This window comes from Lonchura striata, chromosome 2 (assembly GCF_050655825.1).
Source record: "Lonchura striata isolate lonStrDom1 chromosome 2, ASM5065582v1, whole genome shotgun sequence".
In the NCBI taxonomy this organism is placed as follows: Eukaryota; Metazoa; Chordata; class Aves; order Passeriformes; family Estrildidae; genus Lonchura; species Lonchura striata.
In genome coordinates, this window is record NC_140704.1 from 121498969 (window position 1) to 121514291 (window position 15323).

Consider the following 15323-nt stretch of genomic DNA (forward strand, 5'->3'; position numbering starts at 1 on the left):
TCGGGAGCTGTGCAGTGCCTGGTGTGATTTAAGACACACCACAGCAGTGTGAGTTGGGAAGTTTGGGAGCATGGAGAAACATGGAGACGCCACTGCAAGCTGAATAAAAAGCAGACTCAATTATTGTTGAAAGATGATTTTATTTTGCAGATTGCAGATTAGCTTAATAAGTAACTGTGTAACAGAAAGTGACTGACACTATTAACCAGGACAAGATCCAAACCAGCAGATACTCTGGCTGTAACTGCTTCCTACATCTTCTTTAGTCTGAAAATTCTTTGTGCCTGTCCAAAGGGGTTAGCTTCTCTAGAGGTTTCAGCTAGGTTTTAACGTCTCTCAGAGCATCTCTCTTTAACCATATTCTAAATGCACTTAAGAATAGTTTAAGAGTTTAAAATATTTTACTATTTGAGTGATAATTGCAGCAAAACAAATGGCATGGCTTCTTTGTGTATTGGTATCTGTTATAACAGCAGACCTGTTATGCCATGTCTACAGAAAGCAAATTTTCAAAGTGCTCTGACTTATAAATTGTTGACCTACAGTTGCACTCCAAAGATAGGTCCTCTCTTTCTGAAGGGCACACAGATATCAGATCCCAGCTATGTGGTGAACTCAGGAAAAGTGCAAGAGTGATCTTTGACTGTAACCAGATTTTCTGTGTTTTCTGGTATCGTCTAGTGACAATAACAAAATCAGTATTTTTAAAAAGGGCATCTTAAACCTCTTCCAGACCATCAAAGCAAAGGAGAGCATCCATAAAGTCACATAAATAAAGGCAAAGTGAAAGAAACATGTCAAAAAAAAAAAAGTTTTCCCAAATCCTCTGCTGAAGGTGTGAATTGCTAGCCTGACACAAGTGCCAGTCTCAGATCCTCTAGTTAACAATTATTTTAAACATAAAAATAACCCTTCAAAGGAATAAGATGGACTCTCTCTCTCTCTCTCTCTCTCTCTCTCTCTCTCTCTCTTCATATATATATATATATATTCTGCCCCAAATATAAAAATATAAGAAATATTTTTAAAGTGTTATTAAGTGCCAATAGGGTAGTAGAAATGCATTTGTGATATCCTGGAAGAATGCTTTTTGGTTTATTTTATGGATTTCTTTTGTTAAGCACTTCTTGACAGGAAGATATATTTTAAATTCTAGGGAAACATTTTAAGAGAAGGGTTAGTTATAAATTGAACTGACTGCTCAAGGTGGCTGCACTTTTAGGAAGAGCCAGGCTTAGCAAAGTTAGTCTTCTCATATGTAGATATATTGAGCACAAAAATCCCTAAAGTCTTTTTTGCTATGAATTCCCCTAACAATTGCTATATTTAAACTATTACTTTATTTAAATTTAAATACTTTATTTAAACTATTGAAAAATAGTTGAAAATTATTTAGTAATGGATTTTTTTTTTCTAAGTGTTATCAACAGTTGACTAGTGAGCAGGTACACTGAGACTTTCAAGAACTCAGCCCTATCTAAGCTCCAGAATATTTTCAGCACTTTATGTCCAAGTCTCTTAACTTCTCTCAATACCTTTGAGAAAATTAGCTGAGCCAGACCTCTTATTTTACTTAATTTATTCCTAAGCAGGTAGTCTCAGAAAGCTGCTCCAAAATTTGCAGAGATCTTGATACCTGGTAGTTTGCCTATAAATAACTACACTCAATTAACATGGATCTGGTTACCTGTGCAAACATGAACTGCCAAGTAATTTGTCCTGGGGTATTAAATCTAACAAGACTGGCATCATAACTTAAATGCCTGACAGACTGATGGGTAGGGAGCCACAGGCTGCTTACAGATTGTGGTCTGTTTTTGCAAACTGGGGGATACAGCAGGAGTTGCTTGTGGGCCATGACCAAAGGGCCAAAACAAGGTCTAGAACACATAGGTCTCCGAAGAAAAAAATTATTCAGGTAAATGCTGAACAGTTTAGACAGATGGTAAAACTCTTTTTTTTTTTTTTTATTTAAGAGCTTCAATATGTCCCTCTGAGAAACAGATATCTTCTTGTGTTCTTGTGCACCCTAAAATTGTGCTTAGCTGAGATTCTCCATTCTGAAGGGAAAGTGCTCATGTATGATGATTGTGATGATAGCAGAAAGGAACTTGTGAAAGCACATTATACTCTCAAAATGAGAGTGGATTGTTGAATGGATGAAGATTTTTATAGTCTTTATTTTAACACTCATATGTGTTTACTGTGTTTAGCCCCTGCTTATGAGGCTGGAAAGAAAAATAAATAAAAGATTACATTTTGCTAAAGGTCTTATTTAAAGAAGAAAGAAAAAAAAATTCTCAAACAAGTTCTACCTTGTCTATTATAATTGTAGAAAAATCCATTCTGTCTTTGATATGGCTCATTTCAAATAATAAATAGATGTTTTTCTCTGGAGATCTAGTCAATATACACTTTCCTTTGGTTGTACAGGATGAAAAAAAATTAAGCTATGAGAGTTATAGTTTTCCTAATTTTCCACAGTCCTGGCAGATATTGATTGTGCACATGCTGATATTCACATGAATGTAATCAAGCAAATGTAGTAGCTGACTAGTATTTCTTACTGAATATGTCCCATATATATGTTATTTGAAGTATGCAAATTGCTTCTATGATTAATCTGACCATAACGATTTTCGTTGTGTAGTTCTGTGAAGAGTGAAACATGGCTTGTGAGGTGAAAAAAAATGAATCCAGGATTAAAATCTAGGACAGCATTATGGGAAAACCCCATCTTCATCCAGTAGGACCCCCAGTCAGCCCCCAAAATATCTGTGTAGGGCATGCTTTGTGAGGAAGGGGTTATGTGCTGCCAACTGAGCGCCACCGCTGCAGAGCAGGCACACCTTGGTGGTGGAAGTGCCATGAGATGGTTCCTGGCCCTGTTTTCCCTCATTATAATGCCTGTGGTAGACTTCTACCAATGAAAGGCAGAAATACTTTGGGTTGGCTTCCTATGTTACGGCCTCATGTTCTGAGTCTCAGATCAGCATTTTTGAATGGTCAGTGGTTCTTTTTCAAAACCGCTGATCCTGGGTTCAGGTAGTTTCATGGATGCAGAGCTTCACTTGGTAAGCTTCCAGCTTTCCAGGTGCTATAAAGAAAAGCAAATTGAATCTAGAAGTTAAAAATACCATAAGGCGAGAAATCCTTAATTTACACCATTTTTTACTACTTGCAATGTTATTTGTTAGAAATCCTCTCTTATTCAGAAAATTCATATGCAGAGTAGCTGTGGCTGTAGTCAAGATTATAAAAGCTCACCAATGTCTTTGATTATCAGTCTAACTCCCTTTCATACACGCCTGTCAATTAATGGACTATAAAGACACATAGTTGTTTCAGGAGAATGTGTCTTATGCAACTTAAATGTTTTACAGAAATGAGAACAGCTCCAAGTATTTTTCATGTCACTTTGCTGTGATGATCAGTAAACACCCTTCAGGAAACCTGCAAATGTTTCAAAAAAATAAAGACTATTTCTCATCACAAACTGTAATTACTTTAATTATAGGATAATTATATAAATAATGTGTTTGAACACAGCTTTCATTTTTTCTTTGTTTTCTAAATATTATCATCTTTCTATATTTTCTGATGTGTAAACAGGAAACATTCAAGTTTAGACGAAGAGCGGGTGAACTGCCTGCAATACAAACTGAGAAAATAAAATGATGATTAAGCTATTGAAAGCTACAAACTAGCAGATAATTTTTAAGTAAGCAGGTGCTCTTAGCCATCACGACTTCAAAATGGAAAATAAATTTGAATTACGTTCTAAAACCTCTGTATATTTAGAGGTCCAATCTATCATTGACAACCATGCCAGAAAATCCTGTATATGGTTAGAAATTCATATTTTACTTCCAAAGTGTCAATGGAAGGGTAAAATACCTCCAGAGATTTTCATTAGAGCAATGATTTGGGATTATGTTATTATAAATATACATTTCTATATATTAACTGTTTCATTATATGAAAGACCAGGAAAAATAAATACCAATGCCCAGTTAATAAGAGTGGATACAGATACCATGGTTTGTTTTGCTTTGTTTTAGACACTCCATTTTTGACCTTGACTTTTAATGATCCATGTACCACCTAGCAAGTTAGGGGTGCAAATGTCATATATTGTGAAAGCCACAGTCCTTAACATCATTATACTGGGGAAATTCACTTGCATGGCATGTAAGTGGATAAATCCACAGGTTTAGTTTCACCGGCCTAATAGCGATTGATAAGTGAACTCCAAATGATCTAAAGCAGAAATAGATAAACTTTGTTTACCTGCATTTAGCTGCAACTATCTTATGAGTTCAATGTACATCAAAAATCTTTCAAGCTGTCCTGTATAATATGGTAAATTCTCAGACTACTCTTATACAGTGATGCCAGAATTCCCTCCAATCAGTTCCCACTGATATTCAAATTGCTCATATTATCCAAGATTTTGAAATGGTCTCTCATTGGTTGTTCTGAAAAACCAAACTGTCTGTGTAGCATGCTCAATATCAAAGTGCTTTCCAAGAAAATTAAAAAATTCTAATCAGTGCTAAGAAACATGACATTTTTTCAAATAAATTAATTAATCCAGCTAGTGACTAAATGTTAACACTACCAGCATAGCTACAGCCCTCATGTTATTTTGTTCTTTAATGGCATCAACAATATTTTATAACATAATTGCAAAAGTTCTATGTATCAGTCCTAATTTCTAAACAAAGAAAAAACCAATTTGCAACTGCTGTCAATATCCATATGAGTTATAGGATTGTATGCTTCTGGAAACATTTTTGTGAACTCAATTCTATCCTAGATGCAAAGCTTGCCCTGGGGCAATATCTTTGAAAGTCTTTTTATATATGTATATATTGGCAGGGAAGTCATTTCCAAATGGATAAAGTCACAAGTAACATTCAAACGGAAAAGATTTTGGCTCCAATTCTGAGCCATAAATGATGGTTTATTGCTTATTACCAATGTTTGGAAATCCTAATGCCAAAACATATTCCTTGCTACATTCTGTTTTATTAAAACTTTTTCAGATTCACAGGGGCTTCTGCACAGTCACACCAATGCAAGTTTCTGCAAATCTCTGCAGAGATCACAGATAGAACCCACAGTGACAAATCCTTAATGTATGCTTTAGAACTGACAGCATACCTCAAGCCAGTCTTGCTTTACTGCAAAAACAAGGGATTTCTCTTGTGAATGGAAGCTGTTCATGTTTCTTATGGAGAAAAGACTGTCATACTCCATGCATGCTTTTGCAGTTTGTTCGCATGTGTCCTCCTGCTACAACCCTTAAAACTCAGATGCAAGCACAGTGATTTTCCTTGGGTCAAGCAGGAGATTTTCTTGGCCTTTTGGTACATGTCCAGCTACTGAAGGCACTGGCTTACACTATGTGGCATAGCTGGCATAAACAAATATTTATAGTTTATGCAGAAAAGAAGACAATCACCTATGATGTCCTTCTGCTGCTCTGAGTGTACAGTTACCCATGCTTCGGCAAACTCCATTATTGCCACTACCATACAAGAAAAAACAGAGGAAGAACATACCCATTGCAACAGCCATAAGAATCTCTTCCGTAGCTGAGATCTATTCACTTGTGAGTAGAAAGTGCAGGTAAATAAATATCATAAGAATGGCACTAAGGACAAGATAGACCTATTTATATTTAAAAGGACTTTGTAGACTTCTGTAGCCTGATTGCAGTGACATGGTGTATAAATTATATAATTTCATTGGGTTAAAGTGACTTTCTCTTTTATCTGGAGTTAGCCAGCAAAAGATCTGAAATCACCAGATTGTACCACTATTTATCAGGAAAATTCTTATTCTAAACATCTGAGTTTATCCCTTCAGGCATAGTTAGGCCATATGTAGTCATAGCATTTCAAAATTTGCTTGGAGCATAAATATGAGGCTAGACAATTGAAAGAGAGTTTTTATACATCCTTACAATTTATGTTTTAGTGTATAATAAGCAAGTGTTCCCATGTATGATGATTAGGAACTTATTTCCTCTGCAAGCCAATGGTCATGGATTTTCTCATCATAAACTCTGCGCTTTAATTTCCTCTCTTGTTCTTTGTATTCACCTCTCCATTGGTAAACAATTAAGTAGTAGAAGCTGTTAATATTATGTTAAAAAAATCATCCTATTTCACGGATTTTTTCCAGTCTTGTTACACTATTTTCATGTGAAAACATGGATGAAAACACTTAGCAAAACAAAAGACATGCAAAATATCAGAAGTAGGGCATTTGTAGATAATTTGCAAAACCTATTGCCATATGAATTAAAGAATGAAAATCATCAACACATTGTAGCTTCTAAGAGTTTTTTTCTTGTATATATATTAACATTGGTTCTGCTTTAAAGGATGTATGTGTATGAAGCATTTCTCAATAAAAAGCATAAAAATCATGCATGAAAGGTCACTTTGAGCTCTCTTAAATGCATGGTATCATCTGCTACATGAAATTAGGAAAGCTAGAACGATAAGCAGTTTCCTTTAATGGGAAAAATTGGCAATTTTTCCAACAAATAGCTCTGTATGATGGCAGTAGAGCTCAGAGAGGGGGGAAAATTGAGGAGAATTACACTGCAGAACCAACATCTTTTCCAGCCCTATGAAAAAGAGCTGTTCATTAGACCAATTATTCTCACTGGGTCTGACAAGTGTATATCCATGCTAATGATTTTTTTTCCTTCAGATTTAGGTAACAGGTAAATTGTTTATCATTTGCAAGCCTTCACTTAGTATTACTCTCCTTGATTTTTTCTTTAAAAACATTTACTACATTATAAATGCAACATAGCAAGCCATATGTGGTTTATAGCTGAAAAAAAATCTGCTCTTAGTTTGTTCTTTGATGTTCAAAAACTGTTCAAAATATCAGTATTGTTCTGAAAAATATGCTTAATAAATTATTGAGTGTTTACATAACATGGCAGGTGTTGTCCTCCTCTGGCCCTAAATTTATGTTTATGACCTCTCATACCTACAGGTTTCCAGATGTGAAAAATAAGAATTCTCTTTCTCATTAAATAATGGCAATATCTGTTTAGGCAATGCTAAAAGCTCTTCGCTTTTCTTATTCAAATGATTCTGAGTTGACTATATCTCCTGGCTCATGCAAAATGTCATGATTTATCAGTTGGAAGAAAAATCTCAGAACATCTCAATATATCTGCTCTAGAAAAGAAACTGCACAAGGCATCATGATCAGCTTACTCATGAAAATAATAACATATCTTCCACTGTCACTTTTATTTAATGGAATTGCATCTAATTCAAACTCAAAAATCACATAATCCAAAAATCACATAATTCAGAGATGATGGTAAGGTGTTGGAGAGCTCCAAAGTAAATCCTGTATCTTTATATTTTGCTCAGTCTTTTTAGAATATCTTTAAATTTAACCACTTTATTTTCAGATGCAGGATATAATTTGGCCATGACTTACTGCAGCCTGATTTGGAACAGATAAACCATTCAACATATTCATGAATTGTATAATGGAACTACCTTAATGCTTGGAATTATGGTCTTTTAAAATGGTGTTGCATAGAGTGCTGAAATATAGTTAAAGGATGGAAAAAATATTATTTAGTTCAAATTCAGAAAAAAATCTAGTTACACAATTGTGTAACTGGAGCAATGATATGGAGTCACATTCTCAGCCCAGAAATGTCATCATTCAATGAACAAAATGGAATTCCTGCTAAAATAGTATAAGAAAATACCAAATGGTGAGTGAGACCCAAGATGAAACTATGGAAACAGGAAGATACAGTTTTTGACAGAGAAAACAAGCCAAGGAAGTATTAACTAGCATGTGGTTTTAATAAAACACTTATCCCACAAAAGACATTGGCAATTCTACAGCTAACTGTAGATTGCCCAGTTAGTAAGGCATGCAGAAGTAGTATTTAAAGAAAGGGAATTATGACACTTGAATTTAGTATTTTATGTCAAAACACTAATGTACTACTGCTATTAGGAAACCCAGATTAAATTGGTTGTCAGTCCATGACTCATTCACAAACCCCTCTTGATTGGTGCCAATACATGAGTATTTTATGTCTTTGATAACTAGTTCAGCTGTGTGATTTTTAGTCACTCTGCTCTTCAGGAACTGCTCATTTTGATTAATTATTATTTGTGGGATGATGTTGGTCATACAGTATATTTTCTTGTTCTTGATTAGCTGACTGAATCTTTAACAAAAGATAATGAGTTATGATTAACAAATATACTGTGGGTAATGAACAATGCATTCCAGGTACAAATTTGGATAATATTACGGAATCACAGTCTGTGATTTGAGTACTGTGAATATTGGGCAACAAATATTTGGAAATATCTTCTGTTATGGTGGTAAGAGTAGCAGTAAATCTATTTGTGACTGAATTGCAAGTGTGTTTCTTGCATCATTCTAACCACTCTAACTCTGAAGTAGATACATAAATGAATGCAACCTCTTTAAAAGATCTAGAGAAGCTCAAATTGGAAGTGTTTCTAAATAAACTGCTGAGCATCCTTCTTAGTTTGTTCTTTTACATCTGAAGTCTCCTATAATTATTCATTTTCAAGACTCAATAAGAAATAATTCTCCACCTGCAAATAACATCAAAATCAATTTTTAAAAATGACACACAACCCATTAGTTTTAAAAAAGATTGCAGCTTCTCTACTGGCTTTAGTTTTCTCAGATTATATTGGTGACATTCTGGTATGTTTGCAGTAAATACCAAATAAAGAGCTCTTTTTGCTACAGTAGTTAGTTGCTTGCAAAATCTAATTAAGGCTTCGTACTCCTTAACCATTAACATTATTCATTTAATAAGCACTAAATTAGGCAGACATATGTGTCATACATCATCAGGAAATCAAGCACAGAAGGTCGTGACTTTTATGACTTTCTGTGACATTTGAGGTACAAAGACTAAATCCCATACACTCAATTATCTTTCTCCTGTTTTTTTAGGTCTAAGCAAATATAAGAGATTCTAAAGTAAACTTGTTAGGGTGCCCTGTTAAGGCTGAAATAAAAGAGGGATTAACTTTCACTGAAAGCAAAACTTACTTGAGCATTGTGTTCCCTTACAGGATCAATCAGAGAAACAGATGCAGTACCTGCTGCAGTTTCATAAAACTCATTAACAGATAGTGAAATTCCTTCTGTTCCTAACTAGTCATCATGAAAGATGCCATACCTGTATTTTCTGCACTTTTTTTTGTTATTTTACCCCGTGGGTGCTGCTCTGAAACCCAGATGTTATAAGTCAGAAGGAACCTTGGGGCATGCATAGAGAAATTTCTCTCAGTGGAATGGGAGCAGCAGCGTTCATTTATTTAGGAGTTAAATTTAGATAGCACTATTGCAAGAGTGAACTCAGAAGTTAAAACAAATGCTTCCAATGTCTGCATTTATTTTGCTGGGCTTTGTTTAGTCAGGTGGATTTCATTCCTGCTCTTCACAATCTCTGATGTTTAAAATGGTCCCTGGAAAGACAAATCAGTTTCTCTTTTCATATAAAAGTTAATACAAACACCAGATAACTTCCAGAGACTTCAAAGGGAAATGATAAAAAATGCTTTGCAGACATGGAAAAAAACAATCCTCAGCACTCTTCATCCTCTCCTTGTTTCCTCAGCTCCACAATGAACGGGCATGCTTAAGTAAATTTGGCTGAAAAGGCCCAACTGACTCTTCAGAAAGCATTTTATGTTCAATTCAGTGCTGGAAAAAAATAAGAGCGGACATTTTTCTAATCTCAGCATCAAAGAGAGTACCCTACTGTTTCTGAAATGTAACCCTGGAATTCAATGAATATAAATACAACTAGTAAAACACTCTTATTTTGAAAGCAGAATTGAATGGGGTTTTCTTTATCTAATTTAAAAATAAAAATTATTTTTGGCACAATCATGCAGATCCCAAACAAGGAAAATGAAAATCCAGCATGATGCATTGTTTCTGTGTTTAACCAAATCACCTGCCTCACTTGTATATCTCATTATAGAATTCATCATTCAGTTTCTTAGGCCCATTTCCATATTACAGCAAGGATTTTGCATTTTTCAGCAAGGTACATCTAGTAGTGTATTGCTAAAATGGTCCAAGAGCAGCACTCTTCAGCCAGCATAAAGCAATCAACTCTTAAGATGATGACACTGTAGGAAAAAAAAAAAGAATAAAATTATTCTATGAGTCAAACTGCAACTTGGGTTAACCAGTCTTTTTATAAATTAAGTTTATGTTTGCAAGCTGGAAAAAAAGAATTTTAGAAAGCAAAGTGGGGCATCTAATGTAACTCCTCAGTAACTAGATATCACCCTGATTTTGGATCCATGCTACATTCTGAGGCTCACCCATTTTCTGCACATAACCTGAGTGTTCTGCCTACTAACGGAAACATTATTTGAATTGCCTTAGGGCCAAAGACCTGTAAGTTGGGACAAAACAGATACTGACACTTCTTTTTCCTTACATCTTTTGGTAAACCTGAAATTACAAATTATACTCATTATCCCTTGCTTTTATATTCTGAGCTGCACTCCTCTTTTCTCAGGCCATCACATAACTCCAGTCACCAAAAAGGAGCAGGAATGTCTAGGAAAATATCCTGAGAAGGCACAAGCAACAATTTTTTCCTTCACTCTGGCAGACTGGCAGCAGTCTCAAGAGATCTGTGACTAGGTCTGTGTGCTATTTATGTGTGGTGGGCTGACCATGGCTAGACAACAGGTATTCACCAAGCCACTCTATCTCTCCCCCTTTCCAGCTGAACAGTATAGAGAAAATTTGATTAAAAAAATTAAAGTGGAGATAGGGCAGTTTACTACAGTAAAAGCCAAAGTTTGCACGCATACAAATAAAGAGAAAAACTAATAATTTTATTCTCTACTTCCCATTAGCAAGTGATGCCTGATCACTTCCCGAGGCACGGCTTCAGCGCTCCTGGCAGTCCCTCCTGAAGGCAGTGTAAACAACAAATGCCTCCCTTTCTCCTCCTTTCCCTTCAGCTGTTACGTTTGAGTTGATGTCGTATAGCATGGTCTATCCCTTTGGTTAATTTGGGTCAGCTGGCCCAGCTGTGTCCCCACCCAGGATCTTTCCAACCCCAAGCTGCTGGTGGGGTGTGGCAGGTTGGGCAAACAGCGCTGATGCTGTGCCAGCTGCTCAGCAGCAGCCAAAATACCCAGGTGTTATCAGCACCTTCCCAGCCACCAATGCACAGAACAGCACTGTGAGGCCTGCTGGGGGGAAATGAACTCCATCTCAGCCAGATCCAATGCAAAGTGGTGCTGCTTTAAAATAGATAAATCATAACTGCTTGTACAGTTCTGCCTGGTGTCCCACACGGAAGGGAAGTTGTAAATTGCTCAGATGGACGAGTTCTCTACTGCAATATTCTTTGCAAAGAGGACGTGTAGAAGAAAGCTGGAAACTCTCAACCATTTGTTTTGAAGAAACCAGTGGACAAAAATCTCTGAAAACGTAACTCAAACGTGAGTTGGCTACTGCAAAAATCCACTCCCTATCCCTAGTATTTCTCCCTTCTGTCTCCAGACATTTGCTGAGTTTTACCCCAATTTTAGGATGATAGTATTAATTTTCCCATGCAGAAGAGTTAAGATGCCCCATTTTATTAATCTAATTACTTAATTAAATAAAGATGTGATCCTTACACCTGCAAATACATTGCCTTTATGGCACAGCTCCCCACAGTGTCTCACAGGGCCCTACATTCATGATCTGCATCAACAGTAATGGTCATTACCTGCTCAAATGTCTCACAGACTAATAGAAACTAGACTCCTGCATGTTTCAGCAAGTTGCTCCAAAACTCTGGTTTCCAGTGACACAAGGATGTTTGGAGCTCTGGCCACTTGTGGAGTAGCTTTTGCAATGAGGCCAGTGCTGGTGGCCCTTTGTGAAACATGTAGGCCTGTAAATGGAGATGTAGAAGCCATTTCAGCTGCTTTGCTTCTCTTTCATTAGCTTTCCATGTATACATGTACCTACATCTGATAACATGATATGCATATTTACATATTTACATCTCTGATCATACATTCATGCACGGGCATGTCAGCATATATATGTATATGAACTCACACATGATATATTCACAGTCACTGTGACCATTAGGTTAGTTTAAAGAATGAAACTTTCAATGAAGTTCTGGTCTGACATCTCCTAATGACATATTCATGCATAACCCTGTAGAGAAATCAATAGCTAAGTCATGACTTACATTTAAATACACATTTCTTTGTCTCTTCTTTAAAACTGATTTTTTTTAAACCTTGATATAAATATCATCTTCATACATTATCTTGGTTGTCAGTGCGTACTGAACTTGCTGAACATAAGTCATATTTGCAGTATTGAGTGCATTTGCTCCCATGTGTTTTATATAATATGGAGTCCTGGGCCTGACAAATATTTGAGCTGGAGACAATCTAGCAATTTCAGATATTACAGGTTCACACTAAATAATTAGGGAAAATATTAGATTGAGAAAACAGTTGGAAAGCTCAATTTGAGCAATGGTGGATGAAGAAAAAGGTAATGGGAAGCTGAGGTCTAATGATGAAGGGAAATACAGAAGACTTTAGTTTCCTGTCTAAACTGTATGATCAGGGAACAGCTCTCAGCTCAAGAGTCCTGCTCTGCACTTCAGCTGCATCCCATGTGGGTATGGGGATGACTCTAACTTGTGCACTGTTCTCTCTGTCCTGCTCTCCTGAAAGAGGAAAACTGAAAACCAGACAACAAAAATGTGAAGGTTTCACAGAAACTCTTGGTCCTCAGTGCTGCTGAGCAGTACCAGCTATATAAAGTATTGTAGCTTTCCATTCCTGTATATCTCAAGAGAGATGTTTTATACACGAAAATCTCAACAACAGAAGGATTTGTCTGAAATTCACATGGTGACATGGTGACATGCTCTGCTTTTCACAGTAGCTCTCTGTTTGCTGGTGCAATGATCTTTTGCTGTTTTGAAAAAAACAACCTATATTTTTTATGAGAAATACATGCCTCTAGCTGATGTCCTTTTTTTTTAATATATGTTAGTTAAAAACCTATTTGCCATTCCAAATCTGAAATGAAGGAAAGGATATTGTTATGAATTTTTTGCCATATTTTTAGAAATATTAATATATCTATGCTTTGAAGTAACGTGACACCTGACAAGAAAGCACTGTCATGTCAAAATGCACTTTCTACAGATCTCCTAAAAAGCCCCAGAAAAACAAACTCAAACCTGGAAAAATTACATGCCTTTGAAAAGCATACCTTACAGTCTCTTTAGAGATAATTTTTGAAGATTTCCTCTTTAATGAGTTTTGGAATAGCTGTAAAAAAAAACTTACATATGATCCAAACTATATATGCTTCATCATTGCAAACTATCTGAATTTTTAAGATTGAAATCTGGCAGAGAAAGGCTGAGAATGTCTCTAAAGACCATATTAAGAGAAGTACAGACTCATAGCATTACATAGTTTCATTCAGAAGGGACTTTTAACAAAAGTTCCCCCACTTCCTCCTGCAGTAAGCAAGGACATCTTCAGTGAGGTTGCTCAGAGACCCATCCAGCCTGACCTTGAATTTTTCCAGGGATGGCCCAAATACTACCTCAGAAGATAATTTAGATCAGTGAATAAGGTGTTCAGCTCCTGGTCAGACTCACTCCATTAGCTGAATGACAGTTCTTGAATCTTCATACCTCATTTTACAAAGACTCAGTGTTCCTGTAATGTCTAATAAGGATTGCATCTGAGGTTGGTGATGAAAAAGTCTTCAATTAAAAGAGAAGTTACAGTAACTCAAAGTGGCTAAATAAGTAGACTCCATTCTGTTATGAAGAATTAACTTTTAGCAACAAAAACCTCTACCATTGTGAAATCAAAATGTAGTTGCACAGTATCATAGTGACCTCCATAAATAGTGTGCTGCATCACCCAAGATTTAAGGACATGAGAGTCCTAGTGAAATTAAATTCTAAGTGCTTTCCCAACTTTTATCAAAGAAGAAAATTATATTGGGGTTTGGCCAATGAATTCTTGCTGCTCAGACTCTTTGCCTAGCAAATCACACAATAATTCTTTCCAGACTGTGATGAACTTAAGAATAAGCTGCAGCTCACTGAAAAATACATATGAATTCTTACACATTATAAAGAATTCCTTCAGAAAATTCTGGCATTTCTGACATGATGTAATCTTTTCATTGGCAGCAAGTGCACAATGGCAGACAAAATGTACCACAGGCATTTTTGTGCTATGCCAAATAGCAAACAATGCTGGGACTAGCTATACTGAATATGAGCTTCCAGTAAGTGTTGTTAATAAGTCAGTAAAACCTCTGTGGTATTGTGGTATCAGTAAAAATTCAAAGGGTAAAATGCATGAGATAATATCAGTCTGTCATGTTTTTTACACTCTTGGGTGAGAAAAGTCCTGGCCTACTCATGCCCCCAGAGCTGGAGTTATCAGCATTCCACTTCTCACCTCCAAGGTCAGGATTAATTTCCTTTTTTTCAATACTTTTACCTATGAAGAATGAACTAAATAAATGGAATCGACAGATAAAGTATTTTATGAATAAATTAGGAAGTCTTTCCCTCCTGTCATTGTCACCTCTTGAAGTGACAGATTAGCTACTGATCTGAAATCTATCAAGTGAATTCTTGAGCTAACGCCCTCCTGCCCTCCCAGGAGAAAACTCTAGCTAAATAAAAAACAGCTATAAAAAGATCTTTCTCATAGAAAGCTAAAGACACAATCTTTGAGCTGCAGGTCTCGCCCCACCACACAGATTCAAACCTTATATATGCATTTTCTCCTGTGAGCAGTAATACTTCTCCTTTCAGAAAAGCAGGATTTGCAAAACCTGACAGACTCTACAGACTTCCTTATTAATTGATATTCACCAAGTTTTAACGAAGATCTAAATCTATGTTGTTTATTCACACAGAATGTGCCTTTGGTTTTTATTGCTAATTAATTCTTTTTGCAAACTCATCTGCCTAACGTTTAAAGTTATTTTACAAACAGAAGGTTCAAAGTTGATGCTGCCTCTTCATCTTCAGTGTACCTAGCTTGGTTTACGTGTTGTGGCACATATGGAATGTAGCATCGTTCATTGATCTAACACACTCAAAATGTGTAGACACCAGGGAACAAATTAAGGGCAAAATCCTCCTCTCAGATCTGTTGTGCATGGATCAGAGATAAGCAGTACAAATTAGAGCTTTTCTCAGCTGCAATGCACAAATGTTGTTTCAT

General features: G+C 36.1%; 1 long non-coding RNA gene across 4 annotated transcripts in view; it reads right to left on the reverse strand.

Annotated features, from left to right (window-relative positions):
- LOC146768402 (uncharacterized) overlaps window positions 1-15323 on the reverse strand; it is a 212943-nt gene continuing 197620 nt past the window's right edge. For all 4 annotated transcript variants that reach the window (XR_014952917.1, XR_014952919.1, XR_014952918.1 and 1 more), the window contains one exon: window positions 1-15323. This exon is cut by the window's right edge and continues 15881 nt beyond it. This is a non-coding gene — a long non-coding RNA (uncharacterized LOC146768402).